The sequence below is a fragment of the Poeciliopsis prolifica genome, unplaced genomic scaffold (genome assembly GCF_027474105.1).
Source record: "Poeciliopsis prolifica strain line A6 unplaced genomic scaffold, Auburn_PproV2 SCAFFOLD215, whole genome shotgun sequence".
Taxonomy (NCBI): domain Eukaryota; kingdom Metazoa; phylum Chordata; class Actinopteri; order Cyprinodontiformes; family Poeciliidae; genus Poeciliopsis; species Poeciliopsis prolifica.
The window spans coordinates 59,380-71,775 of record NW_026562590.1 but is presented as its reverse complement, the minus strand read 5'-3'; the positions used below and the strand labels follow the sequence as shown (position 1 = coordinate 71,775).

The following is a 12,396-nucleotide window of genomic DNA, read 5'->3' as shown; positions in this document are numbered from 1 at the left end:
CTGCCTTTCTACTTGGCACAAGAGTGAACCAGATGGACTCAGTGGTGGCATTGTAAAAGTGCAGCAACATTGTTCATGGCGTGTATCACGTCCCCTGTTGTGTATTTATTTATTCAGTTCCCATGATGCTCTCCAGAAATCTGGAGAGGCTCAGCGCTGCCGGAGTAGTCACCCCAGGTTTTACTAACTGCACCAGGTCACCAGATGGCCCGTCTTCAACCTGCAGGCACAACCCCACTCATGATCAAAGCAGAGATGGATGAGGGCCAGATTCTACAAATTTCATCAGCTTGACAAACTGTTGACAGAAGGTGCAGCTGTGTACAAGGACACCCATGTGACTCTATTAATTGTGAGTCATTTAAGTCATTTAAATATAATAGGGTCAGGATTCTTCAAGTTTCAAGTCAATCAAGTTTATTTGTATAGCACATTTCACTTCAAAGTGCTTTACATCACAAAAATACAAAGTCAAAGAACACACAGTCAGCACTTGAGAAAACCAGTAAACATCAGATTTTTCAGGTGCCATCAATACACACCAACATGTTGATAAATGTTTCTTTTATCAGCATACAACTCTAACCAGACTGGTGTTAGTCTAGATTTAAAGGCACTCAGAGTTTCAGCTGATTTAAATTATCTATAAAATTATTGCGATAAACAATAATATTGTTTGAAGACCTTTTTACATTGATTTAATGGAAATTACGTAATAATACATGCGATTTTCTGCCAAAGATAGATACACTTTACTTTCAAAAGAACACTTAACTCTGGGACTGATACACAAAATAAATTAAACAACCAAAAACAAAAATAAAATAGATTCTTAGTCTCCATTAACAATAAATGTACTTGAATAAAAACTGAACAACATAAAGCCAAAGTGGAAATAAATACTGCAGAGTGCAGATTATGAAGTCTGTATAGTATATTGCCCTTATTAATCATGAGATTTTAATAGAGAAGAATCCAACTGCCTGATGCAAAAGTTCAAACAACAGGATTTTTTACCCCGAATGACAATCTTAGAACATTACTCGTTCTAAGATTGCCACTTGTGTTGTGTGTTATGGTAGATCGTTTCGATCTAAATCAAAGATTTGCCCAGACTGGGACCTTAACACCTGTTGAATGTGACCGGTAGCCAATCAGAAAGTGCGGATTCTCCTCGTGCTTTCTGAGGGGAAACACAGAGGGAATCCCGAACAGCTGATACAGTGCAACCCGAAGTCCAGCAAACATCGGAAACAACATGAATGTTTATTCAACATTTCGTGTAAAGAAAATATAAATAACGAGGGGAGGAGTTGGAGCGAAATTTCTACCAGAAAACCTGGTAACTTTTCAGCTGTTCTTCGCTAACGTGACATAAATAGGTTATAATGATTTTCATTCAGTCAGGACTGACACTAGCCACATGCATTGCAGGTAGATTGTGGTAAGGAATTGATTAATGCCTGGTTTTAATATTAGTGAACTGGATTTATTATTTTTTGTCCATTGTTGGACACAACACGGTTCGATCGAACCATTATAGCTAGGCTTTCTGTCGGCTAATGTGTCTTTCAGGTTTTGATAATGGGCCGACAATCGGCAACATAATATCGTGCAGCGCACGCTGGGCATTACACTGAGGAAATAAGGAAGGGAGGGTCAGTGGAGAGCACTGGAGTGGAGCCTTTTTTCATTCAGTGTCATCAACAGTAAGAGAAAAAGGCAGGAAGAAACGATATAGATGATAATTAAATGAGGTCGATAGTTTTAATTTATCGTGCGATTAATTGATTTGTTTCTTGCGACAGGCCTAGATAGATATGATGGATAAATAAATACAGTACATAGAGAATGAAAACGTTGTCAAGTTTTTCTGAGAAAAACTTGTCAAATATGTAGACATATTTAAGATGTTGAAGTAATTTGACAACTACTGAATGTATTTTGTTTGAAATAATATTCTTCACATTGATTATAGTAATCAATCATTCTGCAGATTGATTAAAAAGAAAGTACTGCTGCACTGGCCAATCACCGATCTTTAAAAAACGTGAATTTTTTATTTTTTATTTTTGTGTGTGTGCGAAATAAAGTGAAAAAGTCACAAAATCGAGGTGATTGTTGTGAACCGTGCAAATGGAGAGTTGACATGGCAGACAGGACGGTCCATCAGTCCTCTCTCTTGGCAGAGCAAAAGGAGATGGTGCATGATTACTGTATATGGCCCCGTGCATTGGCTCTAGCCCAGGGGCCCACATCCTCCTATGGCCGCTCCTGTGTTGCATGTATGACAATACTATGACCAAAATCTGCAATAAAGTGATGCAACATTTATGAACGAGCCGATTCTTCTGAACGGCTCTTTACTATGAATGATAGTATTCATAGTGTTGGCGTTTCTGTCATGACAAATGATAGTAAAGAGCTGGTTCTCACCGAGAACAGTTTTTAATTTTTAAGATGCTCTTTGCACACTGCACTAGCTGTTGCTATTCTATTTTATTAACAATATGTATTTATTTAATCATTAAATAAGCCTTCAATCAAAGACTTGTGGTGTTGTAGTGTGTGTGCCTGTCAGTTCTTAACTTTTGTAGAAACAGTTATATCTGCATAAATGCCTAATCTTTTTTCTAAATACCAGTGGGAAGCCTGTTGTGAGAGAGATCGCTTTGTGCAGCCCAGAGATCCTACTAAGTTCATAGACTTTCCTTTTCATCTTTCCCAACAGAAAATTATTTCATTTTTGACTTTTTTGAATTGTAGTCATTTGGTCAGTTGATTAACAGTTTGCTTAGATTTGTCATAATGGGGGTAATTAATCTAGCCCATATGCAGAACACGACTCAGGAGAAAATGTGAGTTAAGAATGAAGTTTATCGAGAACACAGCTGGTGGGTACTGGAGGCTCGGGTCGGGTCCAGGGAGGAATGTAACTTCAGGAAACAAACGGTTCACTAGAGAGGCAGAGATGGTGGTGAGTTCAATTTCATGGGAAATGGTAGTGTTGTGCGTGAAGGGACATATCTTACTTGAGGTCGGCTGGTTTGAGAGGTAAGAGAGTACTGTAATGTCCAGGGTTTCAGTTCTCTGTGGTTCCAGGTAGTTGAGATGTCTGTCGGCAGGATTTCAGGAGGCAACGGGAGCACGTCGGAGGGGGGACAGGTAGGCTAGGTTCGGCGGTGTAAAGGAGCGGCTCGACTGCCAGTCGTGGAAATCCTGGAGGAACTGGTTGGTGCACGGATAAGGTGAGTCTGGGGGCTTGGGCAACCTGTGGGTACCTTCCACGGCGTCACAAGGATAGACGGGAACACGAGGAGCCAGGAGGAAACACCTGAAGGTAAGAAGAGCAACAAGGAACATTTTTACAAAGAGCTGATAAACAGAAGCAATCTTCTAGGGGCTCAGAGGTACCGTGACTAGCAAACACTCCGGCGCTGAAGGACTGGCAGTCGGCTTCTTCTTCTTGTTGTGTTTATTGGCGGTTGGCAACAAACTTAGAGTAGCATTACCGCCACTTACTGGTATGGAGTGTGGCTCGTGTTGGTCTAACGCTCTCTCTGTATATATATACCTATATATATTCATACATACACCTACACACAAAAAAAAAAGAAAAAACATATTTATATTTACACCTACACATACATACTTACATCCATATTTATATTCTACTCACTATCATCCATACATTAACTCTTATGTCTACTCTATCAAATTCTACTGAATATCTTAGTTTTCTTTAAAAATCGAATAACTATTTGTATATGTTTGCTCTCAAAACTCTTCCTCAAAATATCTATTAAATTAAATTTTTCTTTAATACTTTCAAACTCTTTTTTCATATATCTCCTCTCTCTTTCATATTTATCACATTCTAGAATAACATGTTCTACTGTTTCCCATTCTCCACAATACTCACATTTACCAGTTACATGCTTTTGAATTCTAAAAAGTGAGTAGTTAAGTCCTGTATGCCCAAATCTTATCCTTGTTATCACTCTTTCCTCTTTTCTATTTCTTCTTCCCTTTCTTCTTTCTCCTACCATCTTCTGAATCTTATAATACCATCTTCCTGTTATTTCTTCATCCCACCTTTCCTGCCACTTTTCCGTCAGTTTTTCCTTAACTATACTCTTTCCTTCAGCTTTACTTGTTTTAACTTTAATGCTAATTGGATTTTGAAGTGCCCCTTTTGCTAATTTATCTGCCCTCTCAATTCCTTCTATTCCAATATGTGCTGGAACCCATACAAAATTAACTATCACCCCCATATTTTTTATTCTATATAATGTGTGAAATATTTCTAATAAAATGTCCATTCTACTATCCGATTGCTTGTTTTTAATACTTAATAATGCAGATCTTGAATCTGAACAGATTATGTTTTTAATGGTTTTATCTCTTCTACCCATTGTAAAGACAATAGAATTGCCATCATTTCTCCTGTGTACACTGATAATCCGTCTGTAATTCGTTTTCCTATTCTTATATTGAATTCTGGTACTACAAACGCTATACCTACTTTTCCAGTTATTTTTGATGCATCTGTATAGATTTGAATATACTGATAGTAATTGTTTAAAAGTACCTGCACTGAACTACTATCAATGATGAAAGATTTATTCTGTTTCTTATCCATTATTGTCACATCTACTGCTGCTTCTGGTAGAATCCATAGTGGTATTACTGATGTTGGTGTTGCATGACTAATTTCCAGACTACTCATGTTAAATTCTTTTATTTTGTTTTCAATTGTCCATCCAAGACTCCCCATTTCTTTTGTTTCTTTTTCCCAACATGGTTTTAAAATTTCCCTAGCCGGATGATCAATATTATTGCTTTGCAAATTTAACCAATAATTTAATTCCAACCTTAATCTTCTTAATTCTAATGGCATTTCTCCCATCTCTACTTCCATTGCTGCTCTTGGTGTGGTTTTAAATGCTCCAGAACATAATCTTAATGCTTGATGTTGTATTACATCTAATTTAACCAAATGTACTTTCGCTGCTGAACCGTAAACAATACAACCAAAATCTATGTTAGCTCTTATCATACATGTATAAAACTGTCTCAAAGATTGCCTATCTGCTCCCCAATCATTGCCAGCCAAGCGTCTCAAAATATTTAAGATTTTCTTACTTTTATCAACAACTTTCTGAATATGTACATTCCATTTTAGTTTATCATCATCCCATACTCCTAAAAATTTTATACACTTTACTTGCTCTAATTCTTGACTATATAATTTTAATTTTACTTCCCTGTTTATTTTTTTCCTAGTAAATACCATTACTTTTGTTTTTTCAACTGAAAACTTAAATCCCCATTGCCATGCCCATCTCTAGCTCATTAATAACATCTTGTAATTTTTTAACAATAAAACCTAAATTTTTCCCTCTTTTCCAAACCGCTCCATCATCCGCAAAGAGTGAACATCACATTTCTTTATCAATACCTTTAAAAATATCATTTATCATAATAGAGAACAATAACGGACTTATTATACTCCCCTGTGGTGTTCCATTTTCTACTCTATATACTCCTGATGTTACTTCACCGATTTTAACTTGAATTTTCCTACTTAGTAAAAAGTCTTTAATCCATTGATATATCTTTCCTTTAATGCCCAACCTATATAATTTAATTAATAATCCCTCTACCCACATCATATCATACGCTTTTTCTATATCAAAAAATATTGCCACCACATTTTCTTTATTTACTTGTGCCTTTCTAATTTCATGCTCTAGACATATTGTTGGATCTTTAGTACTCCTCTTAGTACTCTTTTAGTACTCTTTAGTACTCTTTAGTACTCCTTCTAGTTCCCTCCCATCATTAATACATACAGATTTTTACTTTCTATTAATTCTTCTATTATTTTCCCATTTCTATCGTTACATTTACCCCATAATGTACTATTAGCATTAAAATCCCCACACCAAATTATTTTTTTTCCAAATATTCATCCATTATTTCAATTGATAATAATTTACATGGATTATAAAAATTTATTATTTTAACTTTACCACCTTGTTCCCAAATTTCAATTATTATATATTCAAGTTCTTTCCCTTTCCCTAAAACCTGATATTGTATCCCTTTTTTTTTACAAATATTCCACATCCACCTCCTCCTCCCTCCTGCCTATCTCTTCTTACACTACCATATCCGTTAATCACAAAATCTAACGTTGCTTTTAGCCATGTTTCCTGAATACAAATAATTTCTGGTTTTTCCTCAAGACTATCAATATATCCTTTAAGTTCCTGTCCGTTAGCAATCAAACTTCTTGCATTCCATTGTAATATTAACATGAATTATTTCCACCAGATGTTCCTGGCTTCCTGTCTACCTCCAATTTTTGTTTATGTTCTCCCATGATCCCTCTTTAAACCCCAAAAACTTTTCCGCTCCCCTCACTATAATTTTAATCTTCTCCGTTTTATTCTTGGCTTGGTCAGTACAGTTGATAACATATGCCATAAATAATCTTAGTTTTTCTACTGATATCACAACCTTTTCCTCTGACTATATCTCACTTTGCAGTGGAATTTGCCTCGTTTTTTCAATCTCTCTTATTTTCTGTTCTTTCACATTTTTAACTGCCTCTGCATAGCTTATATTTTTAGTCATTTTAATCTGTGTGACTTCTTTTGCTTTCTTCCTGACTTCACATCCTCCATATGTAACTCTATGATTCCCTCCACAATTACAAAATTTTTCTTGTACTTCTTCTTTACATTCTTCTAATTTGTGATCTTCTCCACATTTTGGACATCTCTGCTTTCCTTTGCAAACTGCTGCTATGTGTCCATATCTTTGACATTTTAAAAGCAACGAAGCGGTGGAGGGATATAAGGCCTGACCTGAAAACTGAGATAACCTATTTTGATGTTTAGTGGTAATTCTTTCTCTTCGAATTCCATGAGTATTGACAGACTCCCCACTCTCTCCCCGTTTATTGTTTTGGACAATCTCTTTAAGTTATTCACTTTTGCACCAACTACACTTTTCTTGATTATATCAAGATCTTCATCTTGAGGGATCCCATATCACTCCTCTAGTTTTTTTATTTTCTCCAATGATTCTTTTCTCCAACACATTATTTTTACAAATATTCTCCACGTTTAGAGCCTTGTTCTTTTGTTCTTCGTTTTTACAAACCACCAACAGATTCCCATCTCTCAACATTTTTACCATTTCAACATCTCCAATTTTCTTTTTTATTTCTCTCACCACAATGGGGCTAATGTTATCTTGTCTTCCTCATTTTTAAGTTTTAATATTATTTTAAATTCCTCCCGCACAACTTTCCTCCTAACTATCCTTTCTTCATCTGAGCTACTTTCTTCCAGTTCTCGTTTACTTCCTTGACTTTTACCAATTTCTTTTCTTTCATCTATTTTGTTTCTTCCACGTCCTCTCCCTCTTCCTCTCCCCACTGGCGTCCACCCATCAAATCCATATCTTCCTCATCTCCTAACTCCATTACCAACCGAACCATTCACATACCAGTTTATGCTCAATCCGCCTTTTACAATTTCAATTTGTAATTTGTTTTTCCGCCTTCTCCTCCAACCATCTCCTCCGACCTCGACCAGCTCTACTTTCAATTTTGGAAACTTCTTGTTGCTTTCTGGCGGAGCCTCAGTGTCCGGACACCCGGGACAAGCCTCAATTCTTCGGCAGTCGGCTTCTTCTTCTTCTTTTTGTTTTATGGCGGTTGGCAAACAACTTTCAGGTGCATTACCGCCACCTTCTGGACTGGAGTATGAACTAGATGTCTAATCCCTATAATCTCCCTGTTAGACCTGTTTTTCTAAGGAACCTAAACACGTAATTAAAAACCACAACTCCAGATGATTTTTGTAGCAGGTCTCTAATATTTAATTTAACTTTATTCCTATTTAACTCTTCAACTAATTCCTCTCTTTCTAGATTATATTTATTACGTTCCATAAAAATATGTATAACTGTTTCCAACTTTCCACAAAAATTACATCACCCTGTACTATGCTTATTTATTATTTTCAAAGTACTATTTAACCCTACATGTCCAAATCTTAACCTAGATATAATATCTTCCTCTTTCTTATTCCTATTTTCTTTTCTACATTCCCCCACTTTTTTTAATATTATAATAGAATCTTGCTTCTTTTCTCCCTCCCATTGTTCCTGCCACTTCGTGTAATATATTTTACTTATACTCCTTATCTCATTTTTACTATACTTAACATTAAATACAACTTCATTTCTCTTACTCGCACTCTTTGCAAATGTATCTGCTAATTCATTTCCAACTATTCCGGTATGAGCCGGAATCCAAATAAACTTAACATCAGATCAATTTTTTTCCATTTATATATTGATTTATTTATATCTATCAGAATTTCTTGTCTTGTTTCCGACTCTTGTTCCATAATACTTATTAATGCACTGCTTGAGTCAGACAAATTAACACTTTCTTTCCGCTTAATTCTTCACTCCATTTTAACGCCATTGAAATAGCCTGTAACTCTCCTGGCAGTCTGCTTCTCTTAAACATCTCGTTGATGAGCTCAACTCGCCTCAGGTGTGGGATGACGTCATCCCGCCCTCCGACAGAATGGAATAGGCTCCCTCTAGTGGTGGAAAAAACCAGTGCATACACAAAACTCCACAAAGGAGATGAAAGAAAACCCCGGGACATGACAAGATTAAGGAAATATATTTGGAGACTTTGGTGCACACAAAAAATGATGCTGGTGAGACAGAAGCCGGATAATTTAAACCAATCACTGAGTCTCATTTTTATCTCATAGGAAAAGACTGGCAAGAAATGTATATTAGTTTGCTGGTGGATCATAACCAGGTAGATGCTTTAAAATGCAAAGAATAAAAAAATGGGAGCAACAAGGGCAATTGTTCAAAGCTACTTTCAAGCTTGTTTTCGACTGGTTGACAGAACCCATGTTCCTGCAGCCTAACAGCTGCTTGGGATTGGATGGAAAGTAAAGTGACCACTTGTATCCCCCACTCTCTGTCTCTCCCTCACTCACATCCACACACACACACACACACACACACACACACACACACACACACACACACACACACACACACACACACACACACACACACACACACGCACACACACACACACACACATGCATCCATACTCATAAATTCCTCCCCTCTTCTGCTGTTGTAGATAAGACAGTGAGGTGTGATCTGTTGTTGGACACCGCTGAGCTAAAATCTTATCGCACATTCAAATCCTTGTGGGTCATGTCCTGTAGCTTCCTCCCTTCCCCTCTTGCTCTTTTCATTCTCCCTCTTCTTAGCGGTTTCTTATCTCTTGTTCTCTTCTGTCGTGTAGTTTGATGTTTTGAGTCGGTCTGTGGATGTCAGAAACCCACGGTGTCATTGATATGCCTGTGACAAGTAGCAACAAATCAGGCTTCCCTGCAATGGTGACTTTGTCTACATTGGCCTGCACAATATTTAAATGTGAACTGCTTCCCTCTTGAATATAAAATATATAAATTTTGTGGAATAAAATCATTTCCCTGGAGAATTTTAATGCCTGTGTGTAATAATGTGGTTCTTGATTTTTTTTAAATAAGAAGACCTAAATAATCCAAAGAAATGTAGAGAAAGAAATGTAGGGAAATAAAAACCTAGAACAAATTCAGCCCAAACAATTTAACAAGTTTTTTCGGATTTTCATGAGCATTTTGTATTTTCCAGATCTTTATTTGAATCTTTACGTCTTTTACACAAATTAACACTTTAGTAGACAGAACGCTTATTCTCCCATGAAGCTTCTCCCATGAAGCTTCATTGAGCCGTTAGATGCAAATAAATCTGATCACCCAGGTTAAGTCTAAGTTATGTGAAGATTTATGAAAGTTTTAAAAACAATATATTGTAATATTTCAGTTCAACATTTTGAGGTCCCTGTTGAATAGAAATCAGCAGCCTATGTTGTCCCTTTGATTAAAAGCAAGAATCCCTCACATGTTCATCATAAAAGTTTGTTTCTAAATTTTATATTTTAGCATAATTGTTAAGAAGCTCATCTTTGAAAAGCTAAATTATTTTTTGTCCAAAACTGTAATTATGCCAACCAAACATGATTACCAAACTACAGACAACAATAACTGTCATGAATAAGATGAAATGGAGGAATTAACCTGGGGGTCAGCAAGACCCCTAGTTATTTTCAATTGAATTTGCATTTGAGCTTAATACCCAGCTCAGAGGGCAGCTCAAATGCTATACGGTTATCTGCTGTCCATGTCCACCAGTGGTTGACTCTCTTTATTTGTTGTTTGTCTTTGCTTGTTCTATATAAATTAGCACAACCTCAGTTAGTTAAATGCAGCAAAGACAAAGTAAATGACTTTTTAAAATTCCAAATGACTCATAAAAAATGAGTTGTCTAAACCGTCAAATATCAAACTGTTCAAGGGGATGCCACTGATTTTTTTTTAAATCGTTCGGCATAATTATTTATTATTAAAGTGTAATTTAAATATTCTCACATTTCAAGGCATGTCTTGAAATATGAGATTATTTTTTATTTCAGGATTTTATTTTATTTTCCAGATGTAAACACTTGATTTATGTTGTGTAGTTGGTGTTAATGGACTTTGGTGATTTCCTTTTTATGACCTCGTCTGACCTTTACCTGATGAGATTGTAAACTGCCTTCCACTGTATTTTGCATTCATCTTTTTTTAATACATAATATATATCTCTGTTCTCTGTTTGTATCTCTGTTCTCTGTTTGTTCTTAGCTATATTCCATCCTTGATTTGTTACATTTTAGCCTGTTTGCCCAGTTTTCTGAGTCAGAGCAGAACTAACGATTAATTCGACTGTTTCCAGTACCACATTATGAAATATACATTAACGAATTACTACTAGTAATCAGTTTCCCAAGAAAAGTAAAGATTAAATGAAGGTAAAAATTTAATTTGTACATTTCCCCTGAATTCTCCACGTTCTACTGACTGACTTATTTCAAGAAAATTAAACTCATTTTGTTTCTCTCCAATCTATAAGCTCATTTTTAAAATATATATTTTTCTTGTCTTGTCTGTTTTCTGTCCTTTCTGATGTGACCAGGAAATACAGTTGTGGTTAAAAGTTTACATACACTTGTATAAAACATAATGTCATGGCTCTCTTGAGTTCCCAATAAGTTCTACAACTCTTATTTTTCTGTGATAGAGTGATCAGAACACATACTTGTTTGTCATAAAAAAACAGTCATAAAGTTCGGTTCTTTCATAAATTTATTATGGGTCTGTTGAAAATGTCACCAAATCTGCTGGGTCAAAAATATACATACAGCAACATTAGTATTTGGTTACATGTCCCTTGGCCATTTTCACGGCAACTAGGCGCTTTTGGTAGCCATCCACAAGCTCCTGGCAAGCTTCAGGTCGAATGTTTGACCACTCTTCTTGACAGAATTGGTGCAGTTCAGCTAAATGTGATGGTTTTCTTGCATGAACCTGTTTCTTTAGCACTGTCCACATGTGCTCAATGGGGTTCAAGTCAGGACTTTGGAAGGCCATTCTAAAACCTTAATTCTAGCCTGGTTTATCCATTCCTTTACCACTTTTGATGTGGGTGCTGGTGTTGGAGGGCGGACAGGTAGACGAAGTAGGAGCTCCGAGGACTGAGGGGCAGAGCGGGCTGCCTACTAGAGAGAGATCCTCCACAAGACGGTCCTAGGCCAGAAAACTTGAGAAGCCTTCTCTGGAGTCTCTCGTAGGGGTCCTGGGAAAGGCAACAAGAGATCTGGTGAGAAGGAGCTCTAAGAGATCAAAAAACAAGTCTCAGAAAGAAACACAGGGAACCTGATGTACCACTATAGGCAACACTCTGGCAGTGTATTTACCGAGTGTGGACAAAATAATCTAATGAGGTTAATGGGCCTTGCTTATGCACAGCTCATTTATATTAGAATGCTTTACCACACACTTCATATATTCACAAACATTTTATTTTTAAATAATTATACCCAATTAGGGCAGAATGAAACAATGGATCAGCTACCTTCTTTAACTTTGATGCAGCGAACCCAAAGGCAACCCATGATTACACATCAAGGTTGAGCTGAAATACACCCACTGGGCAGCATCTGACCCAACAGTAGAGAGAGGCAAACAGAGTGAGATATTGATGAGAAATATTGGAGGGAACAGAGGTGGAAAGCTGTGAAGCTGATGAAGCTGATGATACGCCCAAACACTCAGCACCAAAATTGAATGTGACTGAATTCAAAAGAGCTGAACACTCCGAGGACAGTGGAAAACCTCCTTTCTGTATATTTCATCATAAAGCCCAATTAGTGTGTCCACTCTGCTGAAGTGGTAGGCAAGGTAGAACTGG

General features: G+C 36.6%; 1 long non-coding RNA gene across 1 annotated transcript; it reads right to left on the bottom strand.

Annotated features, from left to right (window-relative positions):
- Positions 1-492: 492 nt before the first annotated feature.
- LOC129356989 (uncharacterized) lies at positions 493-7,573 on the bottom strand. The gene is made up of 4 exons (XR_008605476.1): positions 7,522-7,573; positions 3,415-3,596; positions 3,033-3,334; positions 493-2,957 (listed from the first exon to the last, which is right to left on the bottom strand). It is a non-coding gene; the product is annotated as an uncharacterized LOC129356989 (long non-coding RNA).
- Between the last annotated feature and the right edge of the window lie 4,823 nt (positions 7,574-12,396).